An 18,120-nucleotide genomic window follows, 5' to 3' on the forward strand; every position below is an offset into this window, starting at 1 on the left:
AACATTCATTTGTTTATTTGTGTGTTCAACAAAACTCATTTATTATGACCTACCAAGTCCTAGACACTGATCCAGGATACTTGATAAATCCTTCCTACCTCTTCCTCCATTCTCTTCCTCAGAGCAGGAAGAGGACTTGGGTGTCATCTGGTTTCAGCATACAGGTCTGTAACCAGGCTACCATGATTGTCTTTTCTGAGAGGGCTTCTCCCCAGTACATTAGGGAGAAAAGACAGAGCAGAGAGCTATGCAAATACCCACTTCTCACCACAGACAGAACAGCACACACAGCTTCAAGATGATTTTTCTCAACAGGCTGGAAAAAGAACAAATTGAATTAAAACCTTTGATTGGTGAAGCCCACACCTCCCCAGAGGAGACTCGTGGGGCCAGATGTGTCGGGTAGCCTTCCAGGGCTGGGAGCTCTGGGGGCTCTCCTCCATGTTCCCAGTTATCTCCCATTTCCTTTGGGAGCCCCAGAGACACGGCCTTCCCAAAGCGGCCTCTGAGGTGGCCTGTGAAGCTTTTGTCCTCGGCAGCAGAGAAATTTCTGCTTCAGTGGCTCCAAACAAGGCTTGCATTAACTCCAGGCCTGTGAGGGTAGCACGTGCAACAAAACCCAACACCGTGTCCCAGCCCTCAGACAAGCACAGAAACAAATGGTGCCGGAATTTTTCAGAATAGAATCATCCGCTCAATGTCACTGCATACATTTACCTACCTCAGTGGCTATTCAGGACCCCCTTTCAAGGGGGTATCAATAGAGATGGATCAGACAACATCTCTATGGCAACACCTCCACTGAGAAATGATGGCGGCCACCGCGAGGGGGGGGTGATGACCATTTTTTGAAAATATGTACAAATACAACATGACTCACCCCAAAGGGCCCTTTGGCTCCCAGGGCATAAGACTGTGTTAAAACAATAGTGGAGGAACTCATGACAAGACTAATTAGGGGCCCAAAGGGAGCAGGCCAACTCGGGACCCAAGAGTTTGCACAAAGAATTAAGACCTGGGTCTTTGGGACACTGAAATTTGTCAACAAAATTAACATCCCTGAGAACTCTCAAGCTGAAGGAGTTTATGAGGACCTTATTTTAACTCTCTGACTTAGAGGGAATTGTTAGAAGGAGCCAAAGATGGTAAAAACAAATAGTAGCCACCAATAGTAGTCTCTTAAACAGAATATTAAGTCCAGCAGAGGGTGGGGCCCTGCTAACTGGCCCTCACAGGCTCGCTCCTTCTCTGGTGCCTTTGCCCATTAGGATATGGGGAAGGAGTGGCTTTTACCACCTCAAAATCAGAAGGCTTAAAGGGGCTTTGCATTTTAGAGGTCTGTGGTGGGAGAAAGTCCAACAAATACTACTGCTAGAATAACCATCACCACTATAAGAAGAAAGGGAAGACATGGATTCTATTGGACAAAGGTCCTTTCTAGGGGTCTTGTACATTGAATCTTCTAGAAAGAAATTAATCACTGTCTCTGCAGTTTTTCCAACCATGAAAAAGGATAAGAAAAGAAAAAATGTTATTTCATGAGTTGCTTTGTGCATCCTAGCAAGGAAATGGGATGTGACGCCATGACCAAGGTGAAGGAAGTTCGTCAGACCCCCAGACCACCATTTCCATTTTCCCTGCCTACCTTCCCATAACCCTAGACAAGCCATTGACCTTGCCTGCCTCTCCATCTGCTTCCATAATATGTGAAGCACTTGAGGATCACTTGAGGATGGTTACATGAAAGATTCCAAGGAGAGTGTAGAGTTTATGCCTCTTATGTCCCACACAGGAAGGAAATGAGCTGTAAGAGACAGAGAGGCAGGTGGAGGTCATGTGTGCTGTGGTCCATGGACCCGAGGGTTTGGATTCCTGAGCTTTGAACAACCTTGTTTCAAAAACATCTTGTCAGTAGAAAATGGACTGCGGCTGATGGCTTCTGTTGCCTGTGCGATCATTTGGAGGGCAGGGCTCTGGGTCACTGCTCTGTCAGGCCCTGGGTTTATTAGAAAACTGGTGCAGAGAAAGCTCCACCCCGGACCCCCCAGTTCCTAGTATCCCGTATCCCCAGACTCCTCAGATATATCCCCAAGGACTGACTCTCCATATCTGTCCTCTTTCAATCCTGCTTCTTCATTCTTTCAGAATGCATACTCCATTTAGGAGTATTAGAAAATTCAATGTACAAGACCCCTAGAAAGGACCTCTGTCAATGGAATCCATGTCTCCCTTTTCTTCTTATGATGGTGATGGTTATTCCAGCAGTTGCAAGAATTTCTATGATAATTTGTTCTCATTTCTAGGAGCCACAATATAAACCTATTTTTCTCCTATATTAAGTGAGAGCTCTTGAAGCTATACAAATTAGATCATTAAATCCATTCCTTTTCCTGGTACCTATACCTCAAAATAAATATCTCTTATAGAATTTTACATTTCTAATAACATACGCTTAAAATATATGCTTTATGCCAGGTGCAATGGTGTACACCTATAATCCCAGCCATTCAGGGAGCTGAGGCAGGAGAATCTCAAGTTCAAAGCCAGCCTCAGCAACTTAGTGAGATCCTAATAAACTTAGTGAGACCTTGTCTCAAAATAAAAAATAAAAAGGGCTGGGGATGTGACTCAGGGATTAATTACCTCTGGGTTCAGTGCCTGGTACCAAAAAAAAAAAAAAAAAAAAGAAACCAAAACAACAACAAAAAAACATGTTTTATATCTGTTTTAAGATATGACATACTAATTTTACTAATTTATACTGATATCTCTATTTCACTAGTCTATAACCAATGTATGTTGTTAGAATTTCTTCAAGGACTACAAAAATGCATTAATAAGGACTTCAAACATCCAACTAAACTGAAAAAGAACAATACTGTAAAGTTCAAAAGTAATGAAACCAATTTTGCTCACTTCACAAATTCTCATTTTGTGTTAATAAATTCTTTTCAACATTATCACAGTATAATGCTGTCACAAACCATATTTATTTTAAATGGCTGATACTACATTTTATAAATCATGAGTTTTAACCCTTATAATGTTACCTATATATCTCTTTTATTAATGAAATCAAACTTTTCCCCATCTTACTTTGATAGGAATTAGTTTCAGCCCACTGAAAAGGGATGTGTTCGCTGTTTGGTTCATTGATGATAAATATATACTTTAAAGTCCAGATTTTCAACCTTGTGCTTTGTGGATGGAATTGAGGACAATTGCCATTTGGACAGGGTCTAGCACTTCACAACGTCAACTACATTTTTGAACATGATGAAATGATTCACATGAGTGATTCTGCTCATTTTATATTTGCTTCCAAGAGTACTTACAGATTAAGATGCAATTTGTAACACATTTCAGAGCTGATGTATACAGTAATCTACCATACTCACTGACCTGAGCAGAGTTCAACCCTGCCAATAAACAGGGAAGCCTTGGACTTGCTACTCTCCTGACCAGCAGAGGACCTAGAAGGAGGGGCCATCTGTTGCTAATTCCTTGGTCCCAATCATGGAAGAGGAGGGTTTTGGGTCCGTTTCCCTTTACCCCTTTCCTTTGTGGCCAAAAAGAAAATGGAGGAACCATCAGTTTCTGAGGTCACCTCAAAGAATTCAAATGTACACATACCATGGGATTCTCTGGACACTGCTTCATCTTCTTACAACCCTTTTGATGTTCTGAGAGAAATTCACGAGCACAGGAGCCACAAATTTAAAAAGAAAGTCACACAAAGAAGTTACTGCTACGGTCTGGATGTGATTTTCCTCTCCATGTGCTAGAAGCTTTGTCCCCAGTGTAACAGTATTGAGTAGTGGTGGGACCTTTAAGAGGTGGAGCCGAGGGGGAGGTCATTAGGCCAAAGGGACTCAGCCTTCCTGAGGGATTAATATCCATTTGGCAGGAACGGATTGGTTGCCTCAAGAGCAGGCTACCATAAATCAAGGCCACCCCTATCGTTTGGTTTCTTTCTCAGGAGCTCTCCCATAGCTGGATGTAGCCACCCACACTTGAGTTTTTCAGTCTTCCAAATCATAAGACCCAATAAACTTCTCTGCCTTTTACCGGATATTTTGTAGTGGCAATACAAAATGGACTACCACAGCCACTTAATGGATATGGGTGTAGTCGACTGATTTGCCAGCAAGTGGGGTAACACTTAATTCGTTGATTTTAATGATGATATTTGCCCCACTTCAGAGGGTTTGTGTGTTGGGGAAGGGAGATAAAGGTGTACCCTGGAGAGGGATTCCCTCTTAGAAATCTAGTAACCCTAGAAGTTTACATCTTAATGTAGAGCCTTTCCAAATAGTGAGGCAAAACACTGGAGATCATAAACCGAATTTTACAGGTAGGAAAACTGAGGCCCGAAGGGGTTGTGCCTTGCCCAAGTTCATTCGGCAAGTGGGACTAGAAAGAAGCCAGGTGTGCTGGCTCCACACCAAGTTATATTTTGTTTTTTGGATGAACTCCACCATCTCCATCATGGGCTGCAGTTTTCACACCAGGGATCGTGTTTAAGGGTCATAGCCCCCTTAACTTACTGGGATTTTTAAAAGTTCAGTTTTGCTCCTAGTAATATCCTGCTGACCTACCCAGAGAGCTGTGAGGTCAGATGAATAATGGATAAGGAAGTGATTTGTAGAGTGATCGGTGACATGTAAGTATGAATCGAGCCCCTCTGCAGCCCTGGTCACCAGTTCCACGGCAGCCTTTCCTCACACAGCTGATGGCGCTGACTCAGCTCTGCACCCCCAGCAGCCAGAAGTAGAGACAGACTGCATCCAAAGGGGGACGCAGCATCTCCATGTGGCTGTTTGGAAACTGGAAGTATTTTGATGCAGCCAAAAACAAAAACAAAAATAAAAATGCACTTTTTTTTACTTGTTCTCTTTGTAATTACCAACTATCATCTACCACAGGAATCCCTGCCCCATCCCAGGGGCCTGGGGAACCGGGCTTGGTAAGGCTGAAGAATGGGTAAAGACCAGACACAGATTCCTTCTTGCTGGGATGTTGTGACACAGAGACACTGCAGCATCTGGGGCTGAAAGTCCCCATGCCTGCTTGCAGCTTTGTTTTGATAGTTGGCCATGACCCCTCTTCATGGCCTGCCTGACCTGCTGTGCTCCTAGGCACTGAACTTCCATCTCCTGTAAGCAGGGCACAATGACGGACTAGAATAAGTCTAAAGAGGAATGGAGTCTTTAGAATAAAAGAAACAGTGAAAAGTGTTAAGGCAAGGCCCCTCGCAAGAGTGCCCTGGATGAGGTCCCTTCCACACCTGGATAGCCGCTCACTGAAACTGGGATGTACACATCTCTTCTCTAGGGATTTGAAATTAGGGAGATAATGAACCCCATCCTGCTGAGTTTCTGGTGCTGCTGTGAAATTAACAGGAGAGGTGGGTCAGCAATCATTAGGTGGGAGAAAGTTTTATTTTCAACAGAATTTACTAAATTCATTCTGTGTGCCAGGGCCTGTGAGGGCCTAGGGGACACAGAGTTAAATGAGACACATACCCTGCCCAGGGAGCGCGTTAGGGGTGAGAAATGGCATACATAGTACTGGGAGCTGCACAGAGACAGAGCCTGTGAGCTCCTGGCCACAGAGGGTCACTTTGGAAGAGAGGCATGGGGTTTATTAAGCAAACCCACGGAGGGCACACTTGGGGAGGGCAGCTCACCAACTGGAGGATTCAGGGAAGGCCTGGGAGGTAGGGGAGGTGAGGGGCTGGTTAATTCATGGGTGGCACTGTTATTTCACATCCATCTACCAGGTCATTCTAAGAACCTCACAAACTTTCATTTATTCTTGAAAAGTAGATTTTATTATTATCTCCTTTCTGCAGATGAGGAAACTGAAGCACAGAGAATTTAAGATAGTTGTCCATCCCACAGAGAGCTAGAAAGTGGCAAAGCTGGATTCCAACAAAGACAGTCCAGATCCCCATTACCTATTTGAAATATGTGTATAAAATAGAAGAATCACAGGGGGCCAGAGTTGTTATCCTTTAAGGGAAAAAGATTGTGCAGTTTTTGTTTTGTCATTTTGTTGTTTTTCATTGGTTTTTATTACAAATTTAAATAAAAGATTTAAAATAAGTTATCAACATGGCGTTCATGGACCAGCCTGTGTTCAGCCCAACAGCTGCTGATTCTGTCCCGGGTCTCCTGCAATGGGCTGGTCCAGGGCCAAGGTACAAGACGACAGCTTGCTGAGATCGGCCTGGTTTCAGCTTTCCCCCTTCTTCCTCAGCTGGGTCCTCTGTCATCTACTCTCTCAATCCCACCTCTCTGATCTTTATGGCCTCTTCAAACACTGTATTTTGTACCTGCCCAGAACATCTGGGGCTAGGAGTTAACTCATCAAGGGGATCTCAGGGGCTTTACTGATTCTCTCCGCCCACCATCCTCACCTTTGGGAAGTTATTTATATAAGACATCCATGTCATGAGCAAAGAGTTGGAAGGTCAGCATACCAGTTGTCATTTAATATGAGTAAAGAGGTAAATGTAAGGTCACTTCTGCTCCACTTGCAGAGCAATGGTTCGAATCAGCATGGTGATCTTGATGCCTGGGTAGTGGTCCAGATTCTCTATTTGTCTTCATTGCCAGTTGGAAGCAGATTCACAGACTGTTACAGAATCAAGTGTGATTACAGTCTCCCCAGAGGAAGGGCTTGGACCTGGTGCAGACTGGGGTAGGTGGTGGCTTGTGATCTCTGCAAGGCAGTTAGCACACTCACTCTCACCCCAGGAGCACCACAAAGTAGGCAAGGGCCTTCCTCCTCACCTGCCCATCTCTTGCATGCCTCCTCACCTTGAGCACTGCTTAACACAGGCTGCTCTGAAGTAGGTGAGCTCAGCCAGCAGCCCAGAATCCTGACCCAAACCCCAGGCTGTCACTGTCTTCCACTGGGACATCCTTTCTTTTGCAGACCCACACCAGGGACCCTGATGGTGCTCATTGACCACCATCTCCTCGCAGTTTGGGTAAGTATCTGCTCCGGAGTGTCTCCCCCATCATGGTCCAGTTGCACAGTACACTCAAATCCACACTAGAGCCCGGTGATCCCAAGAAAGTAGCAAGAGAGGAAAGGGCAGTTAGAAAACCAGGCAATTCTAAAATAAAATCCCCATGCTCACTGCTTCTGCCTTGGCCTCTAAAGACATTTGGGGTAAATGAAGAAGAAAATAAGAAACAAGCAATGAAAACAACAACTCCACTCTGAAGCCTGAAATGGGAACAGAAGGTCAGATCTGAGATAGCCAGGGCCACCAGTCAGATGTTTTTTCACAAAACGTCCACCCTTTTATGGACAAATGGAACTTCAAGGCCACCAGGAGACAGAGATAGGGAAGCTATTGAGGGAGGCATGGCCTGTAACTCTATCTTGCTCTTGAATGACACTCTCTTCAGCCCTCACAACAGAGCCCAGGGCCCAGATTCCACACAGCCCCATGGGCCTGGCTCCTGCCTGGCTGCTCCCTGGCTGGGCTCTGATCTCCTGCCCAGCTTGTCCCCAGACTCTTGAGATAACATCAGGAAGTCACTACATACACTCTGACTTTACTGAAAGCAGTGCCTTCTGCCTGGCAGATGTGGTCGTTTTGGTCTTCTCCCCAGAGTCCTCTGGGGTGGGCCGAGGGGCAGAGGAGGCCAAGCTCTGCCTAGCTGTGGCCTGTCCTCCATTAGCCTAGGGGCACTGGAGTCATGGTCATGGAGCTGCCTGGAGCCGTGTATCTCAGGCTCACAGTAGGTCTCAGTCTGTTTTCTGTTGCTATAACTGAATACCTCAGATTAAGACATTTATAAAAAAAAAAATACCTGGAAACTGTAAGTCCAAGGTCAAGGGGCTATATTTAGTCAGGGTCCTCTTGCTGATGGGGTCTCCCTGTAGAGGCCTAGGGAGGCCCAGGGCGTCACATGGTGAGATAGGCATAACCCATTAATGAAGCCAAAGTGGCTTATATAACAGACCTCTGGAGAAAACCACGAGCACATTAATCCACTAATCCGTCAGTGGATTAATGCTGCCCCCATGACCCCATCGCCTCTTCAAGGTCCCACCTGATCCCACTTCTTAATGCCGCACAACGGGGATTAAAATTCAAAGTAAGTTTTGGTGGGCACATGCACACCACAGCACAGCCCAAATGCTCCCTCCTCCACGAAGCCACTTCCAGTCTCCCAGAGCCACCAGCAAGCTAGAGCATCTCTTTCCTCCATTACACTTTGAACTCTTACTGTAGCACTCATAGCATCAAAATTAGGCTTGCACATATGTCTATCCAAGACTGGGAGCTCCTTGAGGGCTGGGCTCAGGACGCACCCCAACAAATGTTTGATAAAATGATTAAAATATAGATGTCATAAATGTCACATTTCTCTGACCTACTGTGTACCTGCATGGGAAAAATCTCCTTTCATTCATTCAACAAATATTTATCAAGTCCTTTGACATGCCAGGCATTGTTCTTGATTATAGAAGAAAACGAAGCAGACCAAAATGCATATCCTCATGGAATTTAGAGTTTAGAAACAAACAGTGTCAAGAGGAAAAACAAAACAAAAAAAGAAATAACTACATAAAATAGACTGTCAGATAGCAATACCTGAGGGAGTAATGCGAAGGTCCTCAGACCCAGGCCTGACACAGGGGACCAGTGTGACTGAGGGGAGTGAGCGAGGAAGGGAGGGGTGAGACGAGAGGCCCACAGGTCATGGAGGGTCTACTGGGCTATTAGCAAAATAGGAACCCTAAGAGAAATGGCATGATCTGACTGGGTTTTAACAGGATCATCCAGGCTGCTGTATGGCAGACAGACCACAGCAGGCAGGCAGAAAGATGGCAGACCAGTTGGGAGGCTATCCAGACAATCTGGGAGAGCGCTACAGCCACAATGCATTGGAACGGGTTGATACCACTGAGATGTGTGCATGGGAGGATTCTGGTGTGTTTTGAAAAGAGACAGTGGAATTTGATCTAGGAGGAAGGGACTGGCCTGAGGAGAGGGGGACTGCAAAGCAGCCCCTTTCCCAACTTCTGTTGTGTCCTGTCGGTGTCAGGATGTTTCAGCCACAGGGCAGAATGGGCGATTGGTACCCACATCTGCAATTAGAGGGAGGTTGTCTCAGCTTGTGCTGCTGTAGGAGAACCACAGACAGGATCATTGATAAACAAACAGATATGAATTTGTCTCACAGTTCTGGAGGCTGGGAAGTCCAAGATGGGGGAGGCACCTCTGGTGAGGGTCTTATTTGCTGCATGATAATAAGGTATCCACTCTTTTATCAGGAACCCACTCCCACAGCAATTAACCAGCTCCTGCAGTAACAGCTTTCACCCAGCTAGAGGGCAAAGCCCCCAGGACCTCACCACCTTCCAAAGGCTCCACCTCTCAACACTACTGCAATGGGATTTAACTTCCAATATATACTTTTAGGGTGACACAATCCAACTAAAGTAGAGGTCTAGGCTGTATGGTACGCTCAGTAGCATACCCCCAAATGTGTCCACATCCTAATCCCCAGAACCCATGAATATTACTTTATATGGAAAAAGAAATTCTGCAGATAAATTTGCAGATCCTGGGATGGGGATGACCCAAATGTGATCTTAGTGGTTCTTTTGAGGAGGGTGCAAGAAGAGCAAGAGTCAGAGGAGAATATGATGGGATGGATGATGCAGTCGGGGATTAGAGTGATGTGGTCACAAGCCAAGGGATGCTGGTGGCCTTCCAAAATTGGAAGAGACAAGGCCTCCAGAAGAAATTGGTTTTGTGGATATGTTGATTCTTAGCTCCATAAGACTTCTGATGTCCAGAATTACAAAACTAAATCTGTGTTGTATCAAGCCACTAAATTTATAGCAATTTGCTACAGCAGCGAAGGGAAACAAAAGAGCTGGAGATATAAATTTGGGAGCATGTTACTGAAAGCTGTGAGAATGTTAAGCTTACCAAGGGGTGAGTGTGGAAAGAGAGGAGTTCCAAACAGAACTGCTGGCACAGTTGGGTGGTGAGGAGGGAGGTGCGTAAGAGACCCATCAAGGCCACAGTTGGAGAGGAGGAAAGCAGGAGACTACGGTGTCCAGGCAGCCAAGTGAAAGAGAACGTCAAGGAGTGATTCCCTGGGTGAGGTGCTGTTGATGATCAAGAAAACTAAAAGATGAGCACCAACTGTGGAATTTAGTCATATGAAGACCCTTCATGACCTTGATAAAAGCAGTTTGGATATAAAGTGGGTGGGGAAGTCCATCAGGGGGTCAAAAAATGATTTGGAAGGGAATTTGGTGATGAAATGAGAAGATGAATGTCTCAAGGTGTTTGGCAGTAAAGAGAGGGAGAGAAATAGTGTAGGGGGTAGTTGAAGGGACATTTAGGATCCTGTTTGATTTCTGTTTAGGCGGTTGACACTGATCTAACAGAGGAAGGAAAATTGAGAATACAGGAAAGGAAAATGCCTGGGATCACAACCATGAGGAGAAGAGGGGAGATGGGATCTAGTTGTTCCAGCTTTTGTTAAGCCATGAAGCCCTCTCCTCCCTTTGCAGCTGTGTCCAGCCCATGAACCGCAGGGCAGCAGAGTCCTAGGAAGAAAACACACCTCACAGCCCAGGCCCAGTCTTTCCTCTGCCCAATGTTGACAGTTCTCAACAAATAAGACTCTGAGAATAATCTAGAACATTCACATTTCATGTTCAGAGAGTCAGTACACTTTGAAAAGTCCAGGTCCAGCTGAGATTGGCATTTTAACTTTGCACATCAATGTGCTTTTGAAGTCAAACATGATAAAAAACAGAGTTGTCTTGATCCACACCCTGCCCCCACTTTTAATAATATCAAGTGGTTAATGTCCAGTTTTCTTAATTGCACCTAGAAGGTTTCTCCTGGCCTTCTGTAAACTGTTTCATGTCAACAGCATCCAGCATTCTTCCTGCTTCCATGGCAATATCGGTTGGCACACAATGAAGATGTTAGAAAGTTGCTGGACCCCTCTGTAAAAACTGACAGTCAGTGAGAATATACAACTTCTTCCGTACTCATAATAGTATACATTGTATATTTCAAATTATGCCAATTCAACATATCTGTGTCAGGTCTTATTACAAACAATGTAAGGTATCTTAGGATGTAATGACTGATGACTATGTGAGATCACAATTAATACCCAGTTTCATCAGGATTCCACTTGTCATGGCTGTGTCTTGGGAGTATAAGGTGATCCAAAATAAACCAGCCTGCTATATTGGCAGGGATGAGTGGAGAAGGTAGAGGAAGGAGCTATGAATGAGCAGTAAGAGCCTGAAGTAAGGTCAATGGCCTGGGAATAGTCCTAGTATTACTATCCTTTACTCATTAGGTGTCCTTGGGTGTGTTCAGTCCCATCTTGAATCCTAGATTGTTTCCCACCCAGAAGATGGGAAATAGTAACCAAAAGATCTCTAGCAGTCTAAGCCCAGGTCTTCTTAAAAGAATGCCCAGGCTTTGCTTTTGTTTTCCTTGGCCACTACATCCAAGAGAAGACAAGATGTTCTCTGGACCACATGTGGAATCTTTCATGTCATGGAACTCATCAAAACCCATGCATGCTAGCCCTCACACAACATCACCGAATCCTTCCTGGAACATGCTCCTGTCAGGGAAGGCCAATCTATGGGTGTAGCCTGGGGGCAAAATCCACTGCCAAAGAAGCCTGGTTTGACCAAGACTGCCTCTATGGAAAGGGTAGATGTGTTCATGTCTGGTTCTCAGAAGCAGCGATACTTTTTGATTCTCCAGGAACAACTTGTTTTCAGTAAAACAGTCATATCTGTCCAGAAAGGCCGTAGTGTCTTGAAGAATAAAAACTGAAAGTATGAATTAGGAGCTAATTATTTGTTTTTAAATCCTTTTTAGTATCATTCCAGAAGGATCTATTCATTTGTAGATTCACTTATTTATTCCTTCATTTAGCAAATAGTTCTTAGATCCTTCTACATAGGAGTCCTCTCTTATCTGTGCAGAATAGCTCCAAGACCCCCAGTAGATGACTGAAACCATCAATAGTACCAAACCCTATATAACTGTGTTTTTTTTCCAATACATGCATACCATGATAAAGTTCAGTTAATAAAGTTGGCACAGGAAGAGATTAATAGCAATAACTAATAACAAAATAGAGCAATTACAATAATATACTATAATAAAATTGCCAGTATCACTACTCTTGTACTCTCAAGCTATTATTAATTAAAATAAGGGTTTCTTGAACATAAGGCCTGAGATGCCATGACCATCGACTTTGAGGCTGGAGACAGCTATCAAGTGGAGACAGCAATTCTATACTGATGGGCAGGTGGCATACAGTGTGAGTACCTTGGACAAATGGATGATTCACCACCTAGGCATAAGGGATGACCCTGGGTTTCATCATGTTATTCAGAAGGGTACACAATGAAAACTTACGAATTGTTTAGTTCTGGAATTTTCCACTTACTGATTCCAGACTGTTGTTGACTGGGGGCAACTGAAACCATGGAAGGTGACACTGTGGATTTGTGGGGGGGACTGCTGAGTATAAGTGACTCTGCTGACTGGGGCTACAGACCAAAGTTTTGCCCTCGTGGAGCAGGTGGAAAGTAGCCATAGGCACATGTGTGACTACACACAATTCGAGTGTCTGAAGGAAAATAAGAGGGAGTTGAAAGCAAGAACAGCACGTGAGTCCAACCTGCACTGGGCAGTGAGGAAGTGACATGCCAAGACAGGTTTTTGTGAAGATTTCTGTGCCTGTGGGTTTCAGATACAGCGCACTTTCCTGTTAACCTAAACAGAGGGGGCCTGGTACATGGCGGTGTGAGTAATGGAAAACAATGGTTTCATGCACTCTGACATCACATTTATTTTCGAGGTGTGAGAAAGAAAATTGGAAGAATAAGTCTGCCCAGTGCTATCTCCCTTTTGACAATTTTGTAGCCAGAATAGATGGTGTTTACTAAGGAAACACTCATTTCTCTTTTTATGATATGTGCTCCTAAGCTTCTAGTTAATCCCTACACACCTTCTCAGTTAAAACACTCAAGTCACCCAAGGCTGAGAGAAACCTGACTTCCTTGCTTTAAGGAAAGGGCCCTTGTTAAAGAATATTACAATCATTTAAGAGAAATTGGACCCTTCTACTCTGCATCGTCAGGAAGGCTAATCTTGCTGAGAATTAAGAACACATGGGGATTTCTGTGTCTGGCCATGATATAGTAACAGGTACATAACTTTCCCTCACATTAAAAAGTTATACAAATTGGGTAAAAATAAACAAGGCAACTGTTGCTGAGCAACAGGCAATAGGGATCTGTGATTTTGGAGAGAAGTGAACTCCATGTGGGGAGTTCCATGGTCACCTCAACTTTCTGCTCAGGGGACTCCCCTAGCGTGATGGAGCTGGAGCTAAGCAGTGCTCACTCTGAGCTGAGGAGGCAGATACTGAAGCTTCAGGCTACAGAAGGGGCTGGGATTTGTGGGGCAGGATAACAGAAAAAAAGGAACTGCACAGATAGGCAGGTCACTGAAGTATGCATGGGGATCGGTGGTGGGTCCATGGCTGAGAACTAAACTGCACACACCCCAGGCCAAGGATCTCCAAAGAACAACACTCTTGAAAGGAAGATGTTAGAATCTGGACTCTCTGTATCATATTATTCATATTAAAGATCATACACTAAAAACTTACCAGACGTGTAAAGAAGTAGGAAAATGCAACCCAACTCAGATCAAGGAAAAAACATCAATCAATAGAAGTAGACCTTAAGATGATCTACATGGGGCCAGGGAGATAGCTCAGCTGGTAGAGTGCTTGCCTTGCAAGCACAAGGCCCTGAGTTCGATCCCCAGTACTGCACAAAAAAAAAAAAAAAAGATCCACATGTTAAAATTAACAGATAAGACTTTAAATGTGATGCAGCTATTATTAATATACCTAGTGGCTTAAATGAAAATATGACAAATCACAATACAGAAATAGAAACCATTAAAAAGAACCAAATGGAAATACTGATGAAAAAATAGCATGTAAAATAAAAATTCCACTGGGTGGACTTAACAGCAGATTTTATATTAATCACATAAAAAAGGTTAAAGAACTTAATGACAGATCATTTGAAATTATTCAATATGAAACAGATGAAAGAGATTTAAAAAATATTGAACAGTCTCCATGCTTGGAAAATACCAAGCAATCTCACATATATGTCATTAGGTCACCAGAAAGGGAGAATAGAGAAAAGAAATGAAAAAAGGTACATATATGAGGAAATGATTGGAAATTTTCCCATAGTTAATGAAAAACATTAAAATACAGACCCTGAATGTTCAAAAAACACATAGAACCACCAATGCACAAAAATGCACACAGAGCTAGATTCAGGTACCTCATAGTAAAATTTGAAAATAAACAATATGGAGAAAAAAAATTAAAAGTAACTAGAGGACAAAGTCATATTACATACAACAGGAACGGTGACAGGCATGACAGTTGACCCCTTCAGGACAACGAAGGTCAGAAGATAATGAAACAGATTTTTAAAAATCAGATTGCCCAAAACCAAAAACAAAAACAAAACAAACAAACAAAAAAACCACTCTCGACTCTGAAGTCTACCTCTGGTGAAAGTATGAAAATTAAAGACAAAATGAAGACATTTTTTAAACAAACAAAAGCTGAGTGAGTTTTTCATCAGCTGGAGAACACTAAAAAGAATATTGAGGAAAGTACTTCATGCAGGATGAAGATAACAGATGGAAACTCAGATCCAAAGAAAGAAATTAAAATGTTGTAAATGATAAATCTGTGGATACATATGAAAGGATTTGTTTTACTCATGATGTTTAGTTTCTTTAAAAATTATTTGCTTTTTAGACTATATTGTAGTGTTTATAACAGGATAAAATATGTACTGTAAAGAGAGGAGGGGAAAATAGGGCTGTATTCCTGTAAAGTTCTTAAATTTTATGTAAGATAGTAAAATAATAATGGAAAGTGGACTGTGACAATTTAAACATGTGTTGGAAATCCTAGAGAAAGTTCTGGAATATAAAATATAAAGGTATAGTTAATAGTGAAGATAAACTGTAATACTAAACAATATGGAGTTTGGGACATAACCCCAAGACAACCCCAAATACCATAATCCTTCATGTTGAAAATCTCAAAAGATCAAAACCTGTAAAATTTAATATTCTTATCATTGAAACTTCTGAAAGATCAAAATCACCAACGTATAATTGTAGACAAAATAATTTAAAAAATCCTTAGAAGGCATTTACATTTTAAAAGTGGATTTATATGAGAAACATAAAAATATGACCGAACACTCCATAGGCCACTTTTTTAAAAAATTAGTTAATTTTTTTATTTGTTCTAGTAGAGTGTATTTTGCCATATTATACATACATGAAGTATACCCTATTCTAATTAGGATCCCATTCTTGTGGTGGTACATGATGTGGAGTTTCACTGGTCATGGATTCATATATGAACATAGTGATGTCAGATGCATTTCACTGTCTTTCCTATTCCCATCCCCCCTCCCTTCCCTTCATTCCCCTTTGTCTAATCCAATGAACTTCTATTCCCTGGCCCCTGCACCTTATTGTGTGTTAGCTTCCGTATGTAAGAGAAAACATTCGATCTTTGTTTTTTGGGGATTGGCTTACTTCATTTAGCATTATAGTCTCCAGTTCCTTCCATTTACAGGCAAATTCCATAATTTCATTCTTCTTTATGTCCATAGATCACTTTATACAATAGGTAATAGTTAGATACATATTTTTGTAAACATAAACAATCAGGTAAACAAGTGACAGTTGCACAGTGTAACAGATGAGGATGAGCAGATGGATAGTGTTCATAAAGAAACAGGTTCAAAAGTGAAATGGATAAATGCATATCACAATTACGTGATACAAAATTATGTGCACTCAGCTTTGTATTTGTCTTCGGAAATACTGTGATAGCCAACCTATCTATAATGAGATCAATCAAACACCTTGATGGATTCCACCACATATGCAGTTGCCTGGAGACCCAAATCTAAAGAAATTTTACCTTTCACAAATGTGGATGTACAAAAAGAATGTTTCTTCACACACACACACACACACACACACACACACACACACACACACACACAGTACTTACATAGAAAGTCAATATTGTGCTAATGCACTTTTGCAGAGTCCAAACTGAAAAAGTGCCTTAAAATGAGTTAACAAATTTTAAAAGTCTTAACATAATTTTTACCTCAAGTTTGATCACGTGGAAAAAACGTGAATGTGAATTTTTTTTTTTTTTTGTACCAGGGATTTAGTCCAGGGTGCTTTGCCACTAAGCCACATCCCCAGTGTGCTTTTTCTTCTTCTTGTTGTTGTTTTTGTGTGTGTGTTTGCTTTTGGTTTTTTTTAAGAGATGTTCTCATCGAGTTGCTTGGGGCCTCACTAAGTTGCTGAGGCTAGTTTTGAACTCATGATCCTTCCTGCCTCAGCCTCTGGAGCCACTGGAATTACAGGCGTGAACCATTGTGCCCTGTGTGAAGGTGAATTTTATAGCATAGGGAATTATAAAAAAATAATACTGACAATTTAAAATGATGGGAAAACCTAAAAAGAATAAAATGACATATGAAAAAGAATACTACAAGAATAGGTTATGGGCAATTGCATGGAAGTCGGTTCACAAGAGCTGGCTGACATTCATGATCATTAACCACATTTCAAAGTCCTGCACCAGGAGCACTAGCTGCTTTTATGTTTTTTCTTTAAGGATATGGCCCTCCTTGGAAAGTATGCTCACATTCATCTTCTACCTGCTTCTACTCTTTTTGAAATTCTAATTTGCTATACACCAACATGAATACTCCCTATGAACTTTCCCCATCTTTGTGTGTGCTTCTGTGTTGTTTTGGGTACACTGTTCCACATCACTCATATGCCACAGGCCACAAATCTGGCAGAAATAATTCTGGTGATAAAACAGTAACACCACTGCCTATGTGTCTTCTTGTTCTATGATGCCCTTAACTAATCTTAAACCAGTCGGTAACTTGATTTCTTCAGAAAAATGCAGCTTTAATCCATTGAAATCTCCTGGAATTTCATCAGTGGGAAGGAACGCCAATCTAGATAAATGACACATTTTTAAAAAGTTTTTATTTTTCCATGCCCCATGCCAATCCACTCATCTGAATTTTCCACCAAACTCATCAGGCTTAATATGAAAAACAAGTTTTATTGATAACACTTTGAAATTCACTGTTAGAACACTTGATTCTGTCAAATTACAATTCTGTCATTATGGTTTGGGTATTCAATTAAATTCTGTTTTCTTCTGCAAAGCTTATCTTCAAATAGGCATTTGTAAAGTGGTTTGCTTTTTTCTACACATTAATACATAAGCAAGGAGATAAGTTCTAGAATTTTTGAATCCAATAGAGAGGCATGAATTATATGTATTTGATAAAAAGACACTGTGCAACTGTCACTTGTTTACCTGATTGTTTATGTTTGCAAAAATATGTATCTAACTATTACCTATTGTATTACCTATTTTTCTATGTTAGAACACACTATTTTTCTGTTAGATTTAGTGGTCAACATAAGAATCTATCTTTTTTCTTTGAGAGTTAAATCCTTAAACAAAAATAGTTTACCATTAATGTATTTTAACACTGGAGGATCTTCTCTATCAACAAGTGTTTGTTTCAAATAGTTGCTGAGCTGTTGAATTGAATTCTTTTTCTTTCCTTTCTTTTTTTTTTTATACTGGTAATTGAACTCAGGGTCACTTGACCAATGAGCCACACATCCCCAACCCTATTTTGTATTTTATTTAGAGACAGGGTCTCAATGAGTTGCTTAGTGCCTCACTTTTGCTGAGACTGGCTTCGAATACACAATCCTTCTGCCTCAGCCTCCCAACCCACTGGGATTACAGGCATGCTCCACAACACCAAGCTATTGAATTCTTTTTATTCTCTGATAAAGAACAGTTTTTGAAGGCAAGGGGCAGAAATGATATGTGATCAAATAATTTGGCAACTGTCCTGTGTACAACTAAAAATTCAATAATCACTTCCCCAGAG

The sequence above is a fragment of the Sciurus vulgaris genome (genome assembly GCF_902686455.1).
Source record: "Sciurus vulgaris genome assembly, chromosome: 10".
NCBI classification, from domain to species: domain Eukaryota; kingdom Metazoa; phylum Chordata; class Mammalia; order Rodentia; family Sciuridae; genus Sciurus; species Sciurus vulgaris.